We start from the raw sequence: 21,012 nt of genomic DNA, 5'->3' as shown, positions 1-21,012 counted from the left end.
ATTTTAGAACTAGGGAGCTTGGTCTGAAAATTAGGGCTAGACCATTCAGGAGAGATGTTAGAGAGTATTTGTACATACGAACAACAGTGGATGCAGGATCAGTTGGTCATTTTAAATACGAGACAGGTAAATGTCTCATATTTTAAGCAAAAATATTAAGGGATATTATCCAAGGGCAGGTATGTGCAGTTAAGCCATAGATGACCCATGATCTCCCTAAGACTCTAACCATAATGTATAGGAACAGAAATAGGTCATTTGGTCTATCAAGTCTGCTCCACTATTCAATCATAGTTCATATCTGTCTCAACCCCATTCTCTTGCCTTCTCCATCTAATCCCCTTTAATCCCCTGATCCCTCTATTTTAAATGTACTCAATGACTTGACCTCCAAAGCCCTCTGAGGCTATGAGTTTCACAGATTCACCACCCTTTGGCTGAAAAAATTCTCCTCATCTAAGTTCTAAAAGGTCTTCCTTTCACTTTGAGGCTGTGCCCTTGGATCCTAATCTCTCATACTAGTGAAAACTTCTTCTCTATACCACTCTATCCAGGCCTCTCAGTATTCTGTGTATTTCACTGAGATACCTCTTCCTTCTAAACTCCATCGGCTTCCTCCAAGGTTCTCCTCACAATACTTGGTGAGCTGACCTTTAGAGGATCCTTTGCAAGTAAGCAGCCCTGAAATGCAGCTTGGTCTAATCCATAAGATGCTTGCCTGTTCCTGCACATAAACTGCCCCACGAAAGCTTTCTGCATTTTTACTGCATCCTGCACTGCAGGTCTGTGCTTCCCAAGCAGTCTATACATGGATGGGAGAGCTGCCATGATGGTGGCAAGGGGCTAGCAAATGTCAAAAGTTAATGTTTGTGGATGTGACTAGTGGCCATGAATTGTGCCTTGAGCTACTATTTGGTGCTGAGCAACACGGTGGCTCCTCACCGCTAATGAGCCAGGTACCTACTCCAATTTCCAACATTGAGCCTGCTTGGTAAGATAGGAGCTGAATATTAATTGCATCATTAATAAAGTATTTAACAGCAATAATTGCCCTTAATTGGCAATGCGCCACTATCTAGCAAGAAACTCGACTGGCTGTTTGGCAAATGCGTTAAAGAAGCAGCTCCAGGCATCAAGATTGGCCTCACTGGACTTTTCGTCTGATTCTGCCACAAACCTAACAAATAGTTCATATCACTTATAAGGTACCACACATGATTTTAAATTTTTAACTGGCTTTGTTTCAGGTTCGAACTCCATGCAGATAATTGTGTATTTTTTAAAGTAACCACCCAGGTTTGTCAAGCTGCTATAAAATACTACTCAACATTTATGGGCGGCACGGTGGCACAGTGGTTAGCACTGCTGCCTCACAGCGCCTGTAGACCCGGGTTCAATTCCCGACTCAGGCGACTGACTGTGTGGAGTTTGCACGTTCTCCCCGTGTCTGCGTGGGTTTCCTCTGGGTGCTCCGGTTTCCTCCCATAGTCCAAAGATGTGCGGTTCAGGTGAATTGGCCAAGCTAAATTGCCCGTAGTGTTAGGTAAGGGGTAAATGTAGGGGTATGGGTGGGTTGCGCTTCGGCGGGTCAGTGTGGACTTGTTGGGCCGAAGGGCCTGTTTCCACACTGTAAATCTAATCTAGAATTCAGACCCAGAATACCTAACTGCTCTTCAAATGACAAACCCTTCATCCTCAGGATGTTTGTTGTCAACCTCCTTTGGACTCACTGCAACGAAATCACATCCATCCTTAGATACGGGCGTACATTGCTCGTAACATTTCAAATGAAGCTGACAGGAGATTTTATACAATGTCAGCTGAATATCTCTGCTCTTTTATTCTAGCCCTTTTGAAATGAATGCTAACATTACATTTGTTTTCTGAACTGCCAACTAAACTTGCATGTTAACCCTAAGAGAATCTTCAACTAGGGCTCCTAAGTCCCTTTGTGCTTCAGATTTCCAAAGCCTCTTCCGATTTAAAAATAGTCTACACCTCTATTCTTTCTACCAAAGTGCATGGTTTCACATTTGCCCACATTCTATTCCACCTTCCATTTCTGTGCACACATCCTAGCCTGATCAACTCCTTCTGCAGCCTTTCTCCTTCTCAACATTACCTATCCCTCCACTTATACTTATATCTTGTGTAAACTTGGCAACAGTATCGTTTATCTCATATTCATGTTCGTATGGAGATTTACCTGTAGTGGGTCATGATTAGAAAATTTGTAGATGGTACAAAAACAATAGTTGTTTGGTTATTAGTGAGAAAATAGACAGCAGAAAGATAACAATGTTCAGGTGGCAGAAAAGTGACAATAATTTGAGGATGACAAACAAAGCAAGTGAACATACAAGTAGTACTGTTCTGAGACATTTAGTGAAAGAGAGAGGCCTTAAAATGCTTGTCCACAGGTCGATAGAACAAGAAAAATTATTGGGATAGAAAAGAAGCTTTTTGGGGCAACATAGCTACGGCATCAGATTTAGGAACAGGGAGATTTTTCTGATTTATGGTTGCCCTGAAGAAGGTGGTTAGTAAGCTACCTCTTCAATTGTTGCAGTCCAATTTGTGTAGGTACACCCACAATGCTGTTGGGGATAGAGTTCCAAGATTTTGATCCAACGAACCTGAAGTAACAGTGATATATTTTCAAGTCAGGATGGTGAGTAGCTTGGAAGAGAACCTACAGGTGTCGGTGTTCCCATGTATCAGTTGCCTTTGTCCTACTCGAATGGGGTGGTTAAGAGTTTGGAAAGTGGAACCTCATTGAATTTTTGCAATGCATTTTACAGCTGGTATATTCTGAGTGTTGGTGGTGGATATTTGTGGTTGTGGTGCCAATAAGTGAACCACTTTGTCCTAGATGGTGTCAGGCTACTTGAATATTGTTGGAGCTGCATTTATCCAGGCAAGTGAGGAGTATTCCATCACTTTTCTTACGTGTGCATTGTTAATGGTGGACAGACTTTGGGAAGTCAGGAGATGAGTTACTCAAACTAGAATTCCTAGCCTGTGACCAGCTCTTGTAACCACTGTATTTATATGGTTAGTTCAGTTCAGTTTATGATCAATGGTCACTGATAGGTTGTTGACAGTGGGGGATTCAGAGATAGTAACATCATTGAATATCAGGGGGACAATCATTAGAATCTTTCTTGTTGAAGATTGTCATCACATGGCATTTGTGTTATGTGAATGTTGCTTAAATGTTATTTATATTAGAATCTAGTCTTTATTTGTCCACATATTAGTCAACTGTATGTTAATGCAGCTTTGCTGGTGTATGATGTACCATATCATTATGACTCCTTAAAATTTGTTTTATAGAAAACATGTTTAATTGCTAATGTAGGTTTGCCCTTTTTGAATGTGTCCTGGGTCATGTAATTATATTTTGATTTTTTGTGTTTGCACTACAACTTGACTCTTATCTCTCTTATAATAATGGAATTGGCTCTTATCCCTACATATTAATAATGGAGATCGATAAGTAATAAGTACATAGCAACATTGTAAACAAGAGTTATGTTTTGTATATATGCATTCTATATATGGCTGAAAAGAGCAAAGAATTTGTTTGAGATTGAATTGTTTTGCCCAATGACTAATGTAAATGAGAAGGCAAAATGTATTTAAGTTGAATGAATTGTAAGGCAAAATTTGGAAAGATTGTTTTATGTCATGCTGATAAGATCTCTCTTTATTATTGCTATTCTTGGCACAATACAGAGGCAAGGTGTTATCTTCAAAACAAGGTTGCAGTATTTTGGAAGGGGGAAAGCAAAGATTGAGATGAATTAGATGGTTCTTTCAGAGATTTTCATTGTAGTAAATCACTTTTGGATATTGATAGAAGGAAATTCATACCCATGTTAATGAAAACTAAAACTTTCGTTTGATATATGTACTTATAACAGGAGTGGAAAAAGAGAAGATCCCTGGAACACCATACATTTGGATCCCTGTTTCATGTGAGCTAGCAGCTTTATGATAGAGCTCTCTCTGCACATGCTCAGTAGTTTTTGTTAGAGCTATAGTTAGTCTTGTACTCCTCATCTTCCCTGAAAGCCTTTATCCCCACCAAATTTTTATCTTTACACTTTTTCCATTTCTTGCACCCCCTTAATCTCAGGATAAGTGGTAAATCATTTATGGCTCTTGATTCTAGAGTCAACAGCCAAGGGAAACATCCTTTCTACATTCACCCTCTAATGCCTTGCAACAATGTTGTAGGTTTCCATGAGATTACCTCTCATTCTTAGAAACTGTAGAGAATAAAGGCCCAGTTTCCTTAATCTTTCCATAAAGAAAATCTCATCATCCTAAACCCGTCTGGCAGCATCTGTTAGGAGAGAAAAGAGCTGACATTTCGAGTCTAACTGACCCTTTGTCAAAGGGTCAGTTAGACTCGAAATGTCAGCTCTTTTCTCTCCTTACAGATGGTGCCAGACCGGCTGAGATTTTCCAGCATTTTCTCTTTTGGTTTCAGATTCCAGCATCCACAGTAATTTACTTTTATCATCATCCTAGGGTTTGGTGTGATGAAACTCCGTTGTACTGTCTCTATGGTGAGTATATCTGTCCTTAGATAAGGTGACCAAAACTGTACACAATGCTCCAGGCAAATCCTTACCAAGGTTCTAAAGAATTGTAGCAAGAAATGTTTACTTCTGTGCATCATGTGAAATAATCCCTATTGAAGGATTGCCTCTACAGGTATTTTGGTTCTTATCATTTTAGTAGTGATTGTGAGACCTTACCAGGTGTGAACAAGCAGGTGGGTTTGGCTTATGCTTTCAGTGTGTTGTGATACACATATTCAGTTTTCTCAGACCTCTGAAGAGTTTTAGAAATTGTTGATTAAATTCATTTACTGGTTTCTATTTGTTTACTTTCACTTGAAGAATAAGTTTGAGACCAATACATGCATGCAGTGAATGTGAAAGATGATTGATAACATACAGTATTTCAAGGATTTCTTTGTCTTTAATATTGTCTGAAATTGTCTTTTACTTATGAGACTAATCTCTCCTGAGCCTTGAAGTTTGATGGATGGAGGCTGAATGGTAATTTTTCTTTGCAGCTATTTCGGGCTATCCAAACAGCTAGTGTCTAATTTAAATCATTGAGTTATTTGAAATTAGGACAGTGATGTTGACTGATTTCCCAAGGACAGTGATTTCCTGTGTAAAAGTAGTTGGCCTTTTTTAAATGCAGGCTTTTCTTTAAGTGACAACAGGTGTAGAACAACTGTTAGCTTTGCAGCATAGCTTTTGGCAGTGTGGCCAAGGATTTATTTCTGCCTGTGGACCTTTCTAGTACCATCACGGGGACTTGCTGTTACTGAATGCCAATCTTTTGTGATTCATGCACTGGGAGACTCAGATCCCTCTGCATCTTAGAGCTCTACAATCTCTCACTTAGGTATTATTTAGATACTATGCTTTGTTTTACTCCTTTCTGTCGAAATGGTTCATTTTTCTTTTTCCTTTACTTATTCAATTTACCTGATTTTTGCCCGCACACTTACCTTTGTTTTTGTAGATTTCTTATATCCATTTCACAGCTTACTTTTCTACTTATGTTGGTGACATTAGCAAATTTAGCATCCATCCATCTCTTTTTAAGAGCTCTTTTATATCTCATATTAAGTACTGAATCAAGTATTTCTTGTCCAAGTAATTCAAGGGAATAATAGTCCAAAACCACTTTGGAATTCTTATTTTAGTGATCAACAAAAATCTCTCCTACTCTTTCTGCTATTGAGTTTTGGTGCCAATCCATTATATTCTCAGCATTGTATCTTTTATTACAATCAATACTCCCATATAGATATTGGATTGACTATATGTTGTGTTTATTTCCTGAACCAAGATTGTTTGCTAACTTTACAATAATAGATAGTAATTAGGTTATGATTGGATAAAGGCAATTGATCAGATATAGTTGCATTTTATAACACTAGCCATCATACATCTTGTTTTCATACATTGGCATTCCATTTATTGGAGAATTTAGGAAGCCCTTTTAAGTCAAGACATTGTCATCCAACCCCTATTTCCATTATGATTGTCACAAACTCCTTTGCACATACATTGTTGAATTGTTTGAGTGAATTTCCAGTAGCGAACTGACTAGCAGATAGTTAACCAACATTAAAAAAGATTAATGATTAATTCAGATAGCTAAAAAAGTTGAAAGTGTATGGACTCCCATAAATGTTGGCAGGCACACATCCATTTAACATTAACTGACAGACCCACCTCATTTGTCAACCAATCAGATTACTGGCAGATCCATAGTGGCAAAAGTGCCTCTAGAACATGTGACCTTGCTGTGACTACATGTGTAAGGTAGTGGCGAGGTGTCACAATATTATTAGTTGGCCCTCGAGAGGTTGGGTTGCAAAAGCCAAGGTCATAGGGAACATTGAGATGGGGCAGGGAACAAACCTTGTGGGCTGGGCTCCCTTGACCAGAAAAATGTTCCTTTGAAGGAGGTACTCCCCACCCCACCCATTGTTTGCAGCCCAAGATTTGAGCAGGTTATCTCTAGAGATCCTCCCACAATCACCCCCGTCTCCTCACAATTCTCCACTTTTTTCATCCTGGACCTCCCCTCCCATTGGCCTTTAAATGGCCAAATATTATCCTCCAACATGCAATATTCCCTTTCTCTCACCTCCTGAAAAATTACTGGTAGATTGGGCAGACAGGGAGTAGGAAGTTTTACAATCTCCACTTGCCTGCATACCCATGGCAGGAACATGTAAAACTCTGCTGAAAATTCATGGTATTGAACTCTGATGCAAGTAGATATTTGAGTTTTTAAAAAGCTTCCTTACTTTGTTTCATAAGAAAATACCATCAATGTTCAGAAAAATATTAATATGTTAAAATTGTGAACATTGAGTGATATTTTCCAACCATGGTTTATATTCTTGACTAACATGTATATTCTTTGAGATGCTTCATTTAATGTAGCAATAAAAAGGAAATGTATTCCTAAATATTTGTTGGGACTGTTTTTAATTTCAAAAATTGGTGTACGTGTAACTGTCTGTATTTGTGTGCATTTTACTGATTACAATTTACGACATTAACAAAAATACAGAAAGTTACTGTGGCAGATGAAATATAATAGGAAACAGGTGGTGTTTTTACAAAACTGCAAAGGAAATTAACTGCTTAAAGGGTCATTTCCTGGAAGGTAACATGGAAGGTTTGTTAAAGTTAAAGACAGCTATAATTTAAAAGAAAATCAGCAGCAAATATCCCGTTTTCCACTTCAGTTACTTTTGTCAATAGAAATGCATATTATGACTGGAGGCAAAATATAGAGCAGCCTGAGAATTTACTAAACTATTGGCTTCTAAGGAAACTCAATGTTAATCGTAAACATATGATTTAAAGCTGGCAGTAACTCAGCATTACTATTATACACAGGGGGTAATGGCTTAAACAAAAACAGCCTGTGTTTTTCTGTTGCATTCATATTAAGCAACAATTTAAAACATTAGCCTGGGAATAATAACTTACTTAGATTTTAAAAACTGCAAAATAGCGGGTGTTGATTAATCCAGACCTCTTTCCAGATTTAGATTTGCTTCTGGATGACCAATGCACTCTTCAAACGAGAAACATCAGGATCAATATAACATGATCTTTGGGCCTCATCAACATAAATGGCATGACCAGCACAACAGCTCATGCCTCTTCAGGTAGCCCTTCCAGGCAAAGACTTAATTTGTGACCATCTGTCTCCTTGACCCTTGGGTAAAACCAGGAATGAGCTTGCAGTAGCCTTCAGGTTGGGTGAATTGGGTTGCCTGCTGAGTTGGGGAAGTAGGTTTGCTCCACTGGAAAAGTATTTTAAGGAACTGTACTATTTCAACTGCCTCTGTGGCATTGTAATTTAAGTTTAACACATGTAGAATCTCATTCCTTTCGAGGTTTTAAACAATAAGTGTTCCAATTTTGTATTTCTGTTTGTTTCTTTAATGTCTCTCCCTCTTGCAATCCAGTTTGTAGTCACTCGGTTAAATTTACTTTCCATATCTTATTAGACAATCACTTCAATATAGTAATTGATGCTTTCTGGTTTAAATGTTTTGTTTATGATTCTTCAGTTGGATGATTGCAGAGATACATAGTGCTTGCCCTTGGGGGAGGCACTGTATTCTCGATTAGTCAATTGTTTGACAGAGATAACCAGTGCAAAAGTCCATAAAAAATTTTGGACAAGTGCATATTAATTAACAGCTAACACTGCACATTCCCCACTGATTGCAATGCCAGTCCATTAAGTATACACAATATTGAATTTCAAGGCAAGTGTCTAAAATTGGGAAAGGGGCATAACATTTCATATATTTAACATTAAAAAACATTTTACATACTTTATCATGTGATATCCTTCATTATGTTTTATTTGTTATTTGACACTATTTTTGTTATTACCTTGGAACATTACCACCACTGAGCCATATCAAATATAAGTGTTAATCATTTGATTATCAGGTAGGGATGAAAAGGTTGAGTTGTTGTTGATTGATAACTGTTGGAAGATGAGACAGTGTATTGAATTATTGAGCAACTCTTAAAAATGCTACATTTTCTATTCATGGAGCATTTAGAGACAGCTTAATGTTTTAAATCTGAGTTATCTGTGAGATTCTATTGTGAGCAGAATTCAATGCCCTTCCCTAGGGATATTAGATTAGATTATTTACAGTGTGGAAACAGGCCCATCAGCACAACAAGTCCACACCGACCGCCGAAGCACAACCCACCCAGACCCATTCCCCAACATTTACCCCTTCACCTAACACTACGGGTAACTTAGCATGGCCAATTCATCTAACCTGTGCATTTTTGGACTGTAGGAGGAAACCGGAGCATCCGGAGGAAATCCACACAGACATGGGGAGAACACGCAAACTCCACACAGCCAGTTGCCTGAGGTGGGAATTGAACCCGGCTTTCTGGATCTGTGAGGCAACAGTGCTAACCACTGAGCCACCGTGCTGCCCACATATGGTGACAGAGTAGTAATATCACTGGACTAGTAGTCCAGGACCCTTGGCAAATTTTCTGGGGATATGGATTTAGATTAGATTAGATTACCTACAGTGTGGAAACAGGTCCTTTGGCTCAACAAGTCCACACCAATCCTCCGAAGAGTAACCCACCCAGACCCATTTCCCTCTGACTAATGCACCTAGCAGTATGGGCAATTTAGCATGGCCAATTCACCTGACCTGCACATCTTTAGACTGTGGGAGGAAATCCATGCAAACACAGGGCACGTGCAAACTCCACACAGACAGTCACCCGAGGTGGAATCGAACCTGTGACTCTGGTGCTGTGAGGTAGCACTGCTAACCACTGAGCCACTGTGCTGCACTTGAATCCCACCATGACGGATGGTATAATGTTGTGTTCGGTTTAGTTTTGAAGAAAGCTGGGATTTAAAACTAGCCTTATGGAGACCATATAATTACAATCAATTGCCACAAAAACCTATCTGGTTCCTTTAAATACGAAAACTGCCCATTTTTACCTGGTCTAATCTACAAGTGCCTTCAGACCCACAGCAAAGAGGTTGACTCTTAATTGCCCTCTGGGCAACCAGGGTTAGGCAATAAATGCTTGCTCAGCCACTGACACCATTTTTATCCCATGCATGTATTTAGAAAGTGTATCAAAGGTATCAGATGGTGAAGCTACCACCTTCCTGGTTCTGACACAATTAAATCCAGAACCTACTTAAGGGCTCGATCCCGTTGCTGATATTTTTTGGGTTAATTAGGGTTAGGCCCAAATGCTGGGCTCTCCAACAACAAGTAAATCAGCTCTAAGCTCTGCACTCCTAACACTTCCAATTGGGAATGATGGTGGACAATTAAACAACACACTGGAGGAGGAGGAGGAGGCTCCACAAATATCCCGTCCACAACAGTGCAAAGCTAAGGCTGAAGCATTTGCAGCAATCTGTGGATGATCCACTGCGGCCTCCTCCTGTAGTCCTCAGCATTACAGATACCAATCTTCAGCTAGTTTGACTCACTCCATGTGATCTCATAAATGGTTGGAGGCACTAGATACTGCAAAGGCTTTGAGCCTGACAATATTTCATCAATGGCCTGAAGACTTGTGCTCCAGAACTTGCAATGACCTTAGTCAATCTCTTTACAACACTGGTCTCAACTCGACAATGTGTGAAAATTTGCCTAGCTATGTCCTGTACATAAAAAGCAGGACAAATCCAACCTAGCCAAGTAACATCCCATTAGTCTGCTCTCGATTATCAGTAAAGTGATGGAAGGTGTCATCAAAGGTGCCATTAGAGTCATAGAGTCATAGAGATGTATAGCATGGAAACAGACCCTTCGGTCCAACCCGTCCATGCTGACCAGATATCCCAACCCAATCTAGTCCAACCTGCCAGCAACCGGCCCATCTCCCTCCAAACCCTTCCTATTCATATACCCATCCAAATGCCTCTTAAATGTTGCAATTGTACCAGCCTTCACCACATTCTCTGGCAGCTCATTCCATACACGTACCACCCTCTGCGTGAAAACGTTGCCCCTTGGCTCTCTTTTATATATTTCCCCTCTCACCCTAAACCTATGCCCTCTCGTTCTGGACTCCCCGATCCCATGGAAAAGAGTTTCTCTATTTATCCTATCCATGCCCCTCATAATTTTGTAAACCTCAACAAGGTCACCCCTCAGCCTCCGCGCTCCAGGGAAAACAGCCCCAGCCTGTTCAGTCTCTCCCTGTAGCTCAGATCCTCCAACCCTGGCAACATCCTTGTAAATCTTTTCTGAACCCTTTCAAGTTTCACAACATCTTTCCGATAGGAAGGAGACCAGAATTGCACGCAATATTCCAACCGTGGCCTAACCAATGTCCTGTACAGGCGCAACATGACCTCCCAACTCAATACTCTGACCAATAAAGGAAAGCATGCCAAACGCCGCCTTCTCTATCCTATCTACCTGTGGCTCCACTTTCAAGGAGCTTTGAACCTACACTCCCAGGTCTCTTTGTTCAGCAACACTCCCTAGGACCTTATCATTAAGTGTAAAAATCCTGCTAATATTTGCTTTCCCAAAATGCAGCACCTCCATCTGAATTAAACTCCATCTGCCACTTCTCAGCCCATTTGCCCATCTGGTCCAGATCCTGTTGTAATCTGAGGTAACCCTTTTCGATGTCCACTACACCTCCAATTTTGGTGTCATCTGAAAACTTACTAACTGTACTTCTTATGCTCGCATCAAAATCATTTATGTAAATGACAAAAAGTAGAGGACCCAGCACCGATCCTTGTGGTACACCACTGGTCACAGGCCTCCAGTCTGAAACACAACCCTCCACTGCCACCCTCTGTCTTCTACCTTTGAACCAATTCTGCATCCAAATGGCTAGTTCTCCCTGTATTCCATGAGATCTAACCTTGCTAATCAGTCTCCCATGGGGAACCTTGTCAAACGCCTTACTGAAGTCCATATAGATCACATCTACTGCTCTGCCCTCATCAATCTTCTTTGTTACTTCTTCAAAAAACTTAATCAAGTTTGTGAGACATGATTTCCCACGCACAAAACCATGTTGATTATCCCGAATCAGTCCTTGCCTTTCCAAATACATGTACATCCTGTCCCTCAGGATTTCCTTGAGCAACACTTCCTCAGCAATAACTTGCTGATTGATGTCAAGTTTGGGTACTGTCAGGGCCACTCAGCTTTGAGGTGACATGGTGGCTCAGTGGTTAGCACTGCTGCCTCAGAATGCCAGGAACCATGGTTCAATTCCAGCCTTAGGTGATAGGCTGTGTGGAGATTGCATATTCTCACCTTATCTGTGTGGGTTTCCTCCAGCTTCTCCTGTTTCCTCCCATAGTCCAAAGATATGCAGGCTTGGTGGATTTTCCATGGGAAATGGAGGGTTACAGGAATAGAGTAGGGAATTGGGTCCAAATGGGATGCTGTTCAGATAGTCAGTGCAGACTTGATGGACTGAATGACTTCTTTCACACTGTAGGGATTCTATGATTCTCCTAACCTTATTCTAGCCTTGGTTCAAACATGGACAAAAGAGGTGAATTCCAGAGATGATGTTGGAATGACAGCCCTTGGTATCAAGGCTACATTTAAATGAGTGTGGTATAAGGAGCCTTAGCAAAGCTGTAATCAATGGATATCAGGTGCAAAATCTCTGCTGATTGGAGTTCTACCTGGCACGTAGGAAGGTGGCTGTGGTTGTTAGAGATCAGTCATGTCAGCTTATTGGGCATCACTGCAGGAGTTCCTCAGGATTGTGTCCTAGGCTCAACAATCTTCAGCTACCTCATCAATGACCTGCCCTCCATCATACGGTTAGGCGTGAGGATGTTTGCCAATGATTACACAATGTACAGCACCATTCATGATTCCTCAGATACTGAAGCAGCCCTTGTTCAAACACAACAAGGTCTGAAGAATGTACAGGCTTGGCTTGACAAGTAGCAAGTAACATTTGCAGCACACAAATGCCAGACAATGACTGTCACCAACAAGAAACAACCTAACCACCACCTCATGGTATTCAATGGTGTTACCATCACTGATTCCCCAATTCCCCACATCTTTGGGGTTATCATTGACCAGAAACATAACTGAACCCACCACTTAAACATAGTAGCTACAAAAGCAGGTCAGAGTAACTCACCTCCTGATTCCCCAGAGCCTTTCCATCATCTAAAAGGCACAAGTCAGGAGTGTGATGGAATACTCCCCATTTTCCTGGCTGAGTGCATCTCCAATAACACTCAAGAAGTAATTCTGGATTTAGTGTTGCACAATGCAGCAGACTTGATAAGAAAGCTTAAGGTTAATGAACCCATAGGAGTCAGTGACCATAATATGATAGAATTTACTCTGCAATTTGTCAGGGAGAAGGTGGAATCAGATGTAATAGTATTACAATTGAATAAAGGCAACTACCAGAGGTATGAAGGGGGAGCTGACTAGAATTGACTGGGGGAGAAGCCTAGCAGAAAAGACATTGGAACAGCATTAGCAGGAGTTTCTGGGGGTAGTTTGAGACACAGCAAAAATTCACCACGATGAAAAATAAACTTACTAGAGGGCGGATGAGGCAACCATGGCTGACCAGGGAAGTCAGGGATAGCATAAAAGCAAAAGAGAAAGCATATAATGTGGCAAAGGGCAGTGGAAAGCCTATAAAGACCAACAGAGGACAATGAAGAAAGAAATAAGGAGGGTGAAGATTAAATATGAGGATAAAAATTGCAAGAGTTTCTTTAGATATATAAAGGGCAGAAGAGAGTCAAAAGTGGACACTGAGCCACTGGAAAATGATGCTGGAGAAGTAATATTGGGGAACAAAGAAATGGCTGAGGAACTGAACAAGTTGCGTCAGTCTTCATGGTGGAAGACATGAATAATACCCCAAAACTTCAAGGGAGTGAGGGGGCAGAGCTGAGTATGGTGGCCATCACCAAGGAGAAGGTGCTAGGAAAAGCTGAAAAATCTGAAAGTGGATAAATCGCCTGGACCAGATGGGCTACACCCTAGAGTTCTGAAGGAGATAGCTAAAGAGATAGTGGGGGTATTAATATTGATCTTTCAGGAATCACTGGAGTCAGGGAGGCTCCCAGAGCACTGCAAGATAACTAATGTAATCCTCCGATTAAGAATGGATGAAAACAAAAAAACGAGAAATTATAGGCCAATTAGCTTGACCTCAGTGGTTGGTTAAATTTTGGAGTCCATTGTGAAAGATAAGATTTCTGAATACTTGGAAGCGCAAGGTAAAAGACAGCAAAGTCAGCATGGCTTAATCAAGGCGAGGGCATGCCTGACAAACCTTTTAGAATTCTTTGGGGAACTAAAAAGCAGGTTAGATCATGGAGAGCCAATGGATGTTATCTATTTGAACTTCTAAAAGGCCTTAAAAAGATGCTGCATGGGATACTGCTAAGTAAGATCAGGGCCCATGCTGTTAGAGCATGGGGTCAGCATGGATAGAAGATTGGCTGTCTGGCAGAAGGCAAAGAGTGGGGATAAAAGGGTCCTTCATAAAATGGCAGCCAGTGACAATGGTGTTCCGCAAGGCTCATTGTTGGGACCACAACTTTTCACTTTATACATGAATGATCTGGATGAAGGAACTAACAGCATTCTGGCTAAGTTTGCAGATGATACAAAGATAGACGATGGGGCAGGAAGGCTGCAGAGAGATTTGGACAGTTGAGGTCAGTGGAAAAAGAAGTGGCAGATGAAATACAATGTGAGAAAATGTGAGTTCATGCACTTTGGTAGAAAAAATGAAGACATGGACTGTTTTCTGAATGGGAGAAAATTCAGAAATCTGGTTTTGATTGCTTGGAGTCACTTCAGGAAAACACTGGATTGTTTCAGACTGGGATTTGTGGCTGGTCTGTCTGAACAGTATTTGCTGGCTTGGTGTTTGTACTTGTACTTATCCTTGAAGAAAATCTGTCGTAGGACAAGCTTATGTCTCCTGTTTCTGTGGTAGGTTCAGTCTAAACCACAATTGTTCTTCTTAAAGAGTAAAGAAACCACTTCTCAATACAGTACTGCTTGAGCAGTTATGTCTGCCAACCCCTCCGAGGCAACCATTTGTGATTAGTAACTTGAATACATGTGCAAGAATACTGAATCAACAGACTCTAGAACATGACTTATCCATTTTTTCCTTCTAGAATAACCTCTGTTAACCAGACAGTTTTCCTTTTTTTTAAATGAAATTCTGCAGAGAGAAATCTATTATTTACCTTCGCTGAAGTATATGTGCATTTGCGTTTTGACTAACATATAGAGCGGTAAACATTTATATTAATATGTTACAATCTGTGAATATTAGCCAATTCTGCATCTTCTGTAATGACACTCTTGGATGTGGTATGCTGGAAATTGTGCCTGACTATTCCTGGAGTTAGCATAAATGTGAAAAGATCTAATTAAACTACCCAAAAACCCAATTTACCTGACTGCTAGCCCCAAGTTAAACAAAAAACACCAGTTTCCTGTACTTAACAAAAAAAAACTTTTTATTGTGAACAAATTATTTTTAACCAATAGCAGAAAAGAAACACAAATTGGTACGTGTCCCTCTAAAAACTGACCTCCAACAAGAATAACCATCTTCCCACATGAAGTCAATTTCAACAATTTTTACCAGGAGGCTGCCTGGACTAGAGGGCTTATCTTATGAGGAGGGGTTGACTGAGCTAGGACTTTTTCATTGGAGAAAAGGAGGAGAAGAGGGGACTTAATTGAGGTATACAAGATAATGAGAGGCGTAGATAGAGTTGATTGCCAGAGACTATTTCCCAGGGCAGAAATGACCAACACGAGGGGTCATAGTTTTAAGCTGGTTGGAGAAAAGTATAGACGGGTTCTTTACACAGAGTTGTGAGAGCATGGAATGCGTTGCCAGCAGCAGTTGTGGAGGCAGGGTCATTGGGACATTTAAGAGACTCCTGGACATGCATATGGTCACAGAAATTTGAGGGTGCATACATGAGAATCAGTGGTCGGCATAACATCGTGGGCTGAAGGGCCTGTTCTGTACTGTTCTATGTTCTATGTTCTATGTTCTAATGACCTGCCTTCCAGGGTTACCTAAGTCTACGTGTGAATAAATGAACAAATAAAGCTTTACCCATTTACAAAAAAGAATTCATATAAATTAAAACAGAAACACAAAGACAAGACAAGAGACAAATGTTATGGATGGGGAAAAATCAAAAAATTATCAATGAAGTATAATTTGGCACCAGTCCAGATTAGGAGGGAGAGCAGGGGAGTGAACTGTTTGCATCTGTTTACCTTCTTCCCACAACCACCATGCCCTCCATAACCACCTAGCTAATATCTCCGGTCAATGAGCTTTCATCAAAAGTATTTTCCTTTTATATCTTTTTTTATCAATTAGCAATATACCTACAATGAATGTGCAATTGTTTTGTCACAGTAGTTGAAAGAAATTGTGACCTTGATTTTTTCCACTGGACTACATGGATATTACCACTCTCTGTTAATTGTACAGCAATACTTTGTGTTAATATTTGCTAACTATCTATCTAACTGTTAGATGGATGTTGGCTGAGGGGTGACCTTATCGAGGTTTATAAAATCATGAGGGGTATGGACAGGGTATATAGACAAGGTCTTTTCCTTGAGCTGGGAGAATCCAGAACTAGAGGACATAGGTTTAGAGTGAGAGGGGAAAGATTTAAAAGGGACCTAAGAAGCAACTTTTTCACGCAGACGGTAGTGCATTTCTGGAATGAGCGGCCAGAGGAAGTGGTGAAGGCTGGGACAATTACAACATTTAAAAGGCATCTGGATGGTTATATGAATAGGAGGGGTTGAGAGGGATAAGGGCCAAGAGCTGGCAAATGGGACTAGATTAATTTAGGATATCTGGTTGGCATGGCTGAGTTAGACCAAAGGGTCTGCTTCCATGTTGTACATTTCTATGCCTCTATGATTCTAGATCTGTTGAATCAAATAAACAGATTTGTGCTGGAGCATCAATTCGTCGGGTTCCCAAAAACAATTATAAGAATTTAAAGGTTAGCATGGCAAAGTGACATCAGAGTGATATAATGAGTAGTTCATTAAAATTAAATCTGTGGTTAGCTGAATCATTGATTGCACCATCATGAATACTCAAGTCATGCCAAGGAGTCCATTTGTTCAGTCATTATGAATACCACTGGGATGTTGTGTAACATTGCTTTTTTGCATTGACCTGTTTATGCTGGATTTTGAATGCAATTCAAAAAACCTATTCCAGAACTTGCTGATTAGCCAATATTAACTTTAAGCTCAAATTTTATCAATTGCACCTAAAATCATTAGGTAAGTTTTCTCATTATTAAGCTGTGACCAACTGAAGAACAAAATTAGTAATTTCTATTGATAGCTGGGGTAGTGATTTAATTTGAAACCATCTGCGAACAAACAATTTTAATTTCTCCTTGGGATTCTGACAAAGGAGTCTCTTCAAGATGAATATTACACTGGTATTAAAACTCCCACCTATGGTTGTAATTTTGTATGAATGTGATAATATTCTGTATTATAAGAGAATATGATCTTGGACTAATGCTACTGCATTTAGATTGCCAAGCAGCAGAAAATAAATGATTTTCTACCAATTGCTTGCATTTCTTACTTTTCTGATTCTAGATTTTAACATTTTTTGACATCATCACCAATTTAAATTGGCTGAACTTAAGTTTTTGCAGTGCTTTGTTTTATGTAATTCCTTCATTTGGTGCCATTATTAAAATATTACTGTGATTTGAAATGCACTTAAAATGAGATTATGATTAAATCAAACACAAGTGAAATTCAAAGTAAAGCCAAATGTTGAGCACTTGTCAGAGCTATCATAAATCTAAACACATCCGGGAAATGACTAATTTCTCAGTAACTTGATTCCACAAATAGGAGATATCCTGAGTAAATTGAATCTAAATCTTAATCAATGACTTTATTTTGTTCAAATCCTATCCATTTCCAGGTAGTAGGTGGCTTCATATCTCCTTTAGTCACTTTACCATATGAAAACTAGGAGCAGGAGTAGGCCGTTCAGCTCTTTGAGCCTGCTCTGCCACTCAAGATCATGGTGAATCTTTTCATGGACTCAGCTCCACTTAACCGCGACTTCACCATCTCTCTTAATTCCTTTATTTTTCAAAAATGTATCTATATTAGCTTTAAAATCGTTTACTGAAGTAGGGTCAACTACCTCCATGGGCAAGGAATTCCATAGATTAACAACCCTCTGGGTGAAGACGTTCCTTCTCAGTTCAGTCCTAAACCTGCTTCCTCTAATCTTGAGGCCATGCCCTCTTGTCTTCGTCTCACACACCAGTGGAAACATCCTATCTATTTCTACTTTATCAATTCCCTTCATAATTTTATATGTTTCTATAAGATCCCTCTTCATTCTTCTGAATTCCAATGAATATAATCCCAATCTACTCAGCCTCTCCTCAAAAGCCAACCCCTCAACTCCAGAATCAACCTACTGAACCTCCTCTGCACCCCCTCCAGTGCCAGTACATCCTTTCTTAAGTAAGGAGACCATATCTGCACACACTATTCCAGATGTGGCCTCACCAGCACCTTGTACAGCTATAACATTACCTCTCTGCTTTTAAACTCAACCCCTTTAGCAATAAAGGACAAAATTCCATTTGCCTCCCTCATTACTTGTTGTACATGCAGACCAACCGTCCATGATTCGTGCACAAGGACGCCCAGATCAGCATGCTGCAACTTTTTAGCATTCAAGTAATAATCTATTTTGCTGTTATTCCTACTAAAATGTGTGACTTCACATTTACTAACATTGTATTCCATCTGCCAGACTTTTGCCCACCCACTCAATATTCTTCTGCAAAGTTTCACAGTCCTCTGCACACTTTGGTCTGCCACTCATCTTAGTGTCATCGGCAAATTTTGATACTGTACATTTGGTCGCCAACTCCAAATCCTCTATATAAATTGTAAATAATTATGGTCCCAACACCGATCCCTGACACACACCACTAGTCACTGATTGCTAGGCAGAATAGCACTCATTTATCCCCACTCTGTTTCCTGTCAATCAACCAATCCTCTATCCACACTAATACTCTACCCCTAACACCATGTATCTTTATCTTATGGAGCAGCCGCATGTGTGGCACCTTGTCAAAGGCTTTTTGGAAATTTGGTGGTAATGTGGTGGCTTATTTGCTATAAAATTAAATTCAAGTCAAGTTTAAACTACAATTATCATTGTTTGCTCTTTCAATTCACTCTAAAAACCTGTACACGTCTTACAAATTGAAGGACAACCTACAGGTTTATTTTGGCTCACTAGAAAGGTCTGAAACAGAATCCCAATCTAAATTTTAGATTTTCTCTTTCTATTTGAATCAATATTCTGATCATAAAAATAATAGAGAATTTGAGTATGTGATTGCTCCTCCTTTGAAGTGCAAAGTATCTAAAAAAAATCACTTCGTGACAAATGTTAGTTTCACAAAAAAAATCCTTTATTATTTATTCACCTGATAAAAGGGCTTTGAAACCTTGTGATTTCAAATAAACCTCTTTGCCTTTAATGTGGTGTCATGTGACTTCTGACCTTGTCTATCCCAATCAAACACCGGCACCTCCACATCATTAATTTGATCAACTAATACACAAGGAGTACAACAACACAGCAACTATAAGAGCATAAACAGCTAAACTTTTCTTATTCCTTTTGAAATATGGTTATTTTAATTCATCTTTTTTGAGCATTTTGCTTTAAATTGGAAAGAAAGCATTTGTGCATTCTGTATTTTGCATTTGAAAGGATACCACTGTGGATTAATAGGGCTTGCAAGCAAGAGACTAATTCTTCCTTCATCATCCTACATTTTTCTCCCTTCTTTGCCTAGCATTCTAATTCCTTGTAAGGGTTTTGACTGCACTTTGGTATCAACAAAAGTGGCAGTTGTTCCTAACAAAGCTAGTTTGTAATGTTTGCGCTCACAAAATTATCTCAATCCTGTTCTCAACTGATGTGTAAACACATGCACCTTCTGGCAAGAATTATTAGATTGTTGTTGATATGTGAATTTTAGTTTTTAAAAATTGATTTGGGATACTATTGTTGTAAGGAATGAATTGTAAACTCACACTGTGTGTGCACTTTATCTTAAGTAATATATATTCCCCAAACCTAAATTTTCTTTGGTGATTTCAAATTCGTATTTTCACAGACTACCTCAACAATTTTCATGTATAAGGAAATGAAATTTAATCTTGACCTGAATTTACATTAAGATTTAGTGGAACTTCTGATACTGGAAATTACTGTTGTCAATTAAGGCAGATGAACACTTAACTTCTGAGCATTTGATCAATTCAGTTAACAAATTGATTTTAAAAAAATTAATATCTTTTTTAAAAAAGCAGGCAATGGTATATTAAATCAATATATTGAGTATTAATCTGCTGTTACAGACAGCAACAAATTCTATTTTACTTTTGGAGTCAAATTATGGGAACTTGTTGAATTGTCAAAGTTTCCAGTCGAAAATAATTATTTATAAGTGAGGTAGCTTGCAATAAAATAAATATTTCCAATATCTGAAAGATGAAGAATGCCACACAACCACCAGGAACAGCTAATTTGCTTGTATTCTTAGTCAGAGAATACCACATAAGCAGAAGTGTGGAGATTACAAAAGAATGTTTAATTTCAGAACACAAGCTATTTGTAAGTTAAATTACTTTTTGAATCATTTTTTAAAAAAATTACAAAACATTTTATCTTCCAGTAAGCACTGACAAGCAGTTCAAGGTAACTTGATTTTCTCTTGAAATAGAAATCTGCTTACTATAATGGAACAACTGTCTTTAGTAGTCAGAAATTTGAAATTGTATATTATAGGGGTGGCACAGTGGTGAGCACTTCTGCCTCACAGCACCAGGGACCCAAGTTTGATTCCAGCCTTGGGTGACTATGTGAGGTTGCACATTCTCCCCACATCTGCCCAGGTTTCCTCCAGGTGCTCTGGTTTCCTTCCATAGTCCAAAGGTGTGTAGCTTAGGTGAATTGGCTATGCTAAATTGCCTGTAGTGTTCAGGGGTGTGTAGGTTAGGTGCATTAGTCAAGTGAAATGTAGAAATAGGGTGGGGGAATGGGTCTGGGTTACTTTTCGGAGGGACAGTATGGACTTGTTGGTCCAAATGGTCTGTTTCCACATTGGAAAAATTCTATGATTTTGAGTTGCTGGATTCGTGATTAATCTGAATTCCCTACAAAACAAAATATTTTGCATTTCTAATTTTCTGCCTTGTCTTTTTGACCCTAAAGCCCCAGGGTTTTCCATGTCTGTGGCTTGAAGTCTTGCCTTGTGGTGCTTGATAATGGCGTATTTCCATTTATTTTTAAATTTATTTTAACT

General features: G+C 39.4%; 1 protein-coding gene across 8 annotated transcripts in view; it reads left to right on the top strand.

Moving 5' to 3' along the window:
• LOC132806371 (protein eva-1 homolog A-like) overlaps positions 1 to 21,012 on the top strand; it is a 399,357-nt gene that overhangs the window by 362,105 nt on the left and 16,240 nt on the right. Inside the window, exon 1 of one of the 8 annotated variants that reach the window (XM_060821245.1) lies at positions 4,524 to 4,577. The exons of the other annotated variants lie outside the window; for them this stretch is intronic. The gene's annotated coding sequence lies outside the window, so the exon portion shown is untranslated. Of the gene's footprint in view, positions 1 to 4,523; positions 4,578 to 21,012 lie in introns of those variants that run through there. 8 annotated transcript variants of the gene reach the window in all.

Source organism: Hemiscyllium ocellatum, chromosome 3, assembly GCF_020745735.1.
Source record: "Hemiscyllium ocellatum isolate sHemOce1 chromosome 3, sHemOce1.pat.X.cur, whole genome shotgun sequence".
NCBI lineage: Eukaryota > Metazoa > Chordata > Chondrichthyes > Orectolobiformes > Hemiscylliidae > Hemiscyllium > Hemiscyllium ocellatum.
The sequence above is the reverse complement of the archived record's forward strand: the minus strand, read 5'-3'. Positions and strand labels throughout refer to the sequence as shown.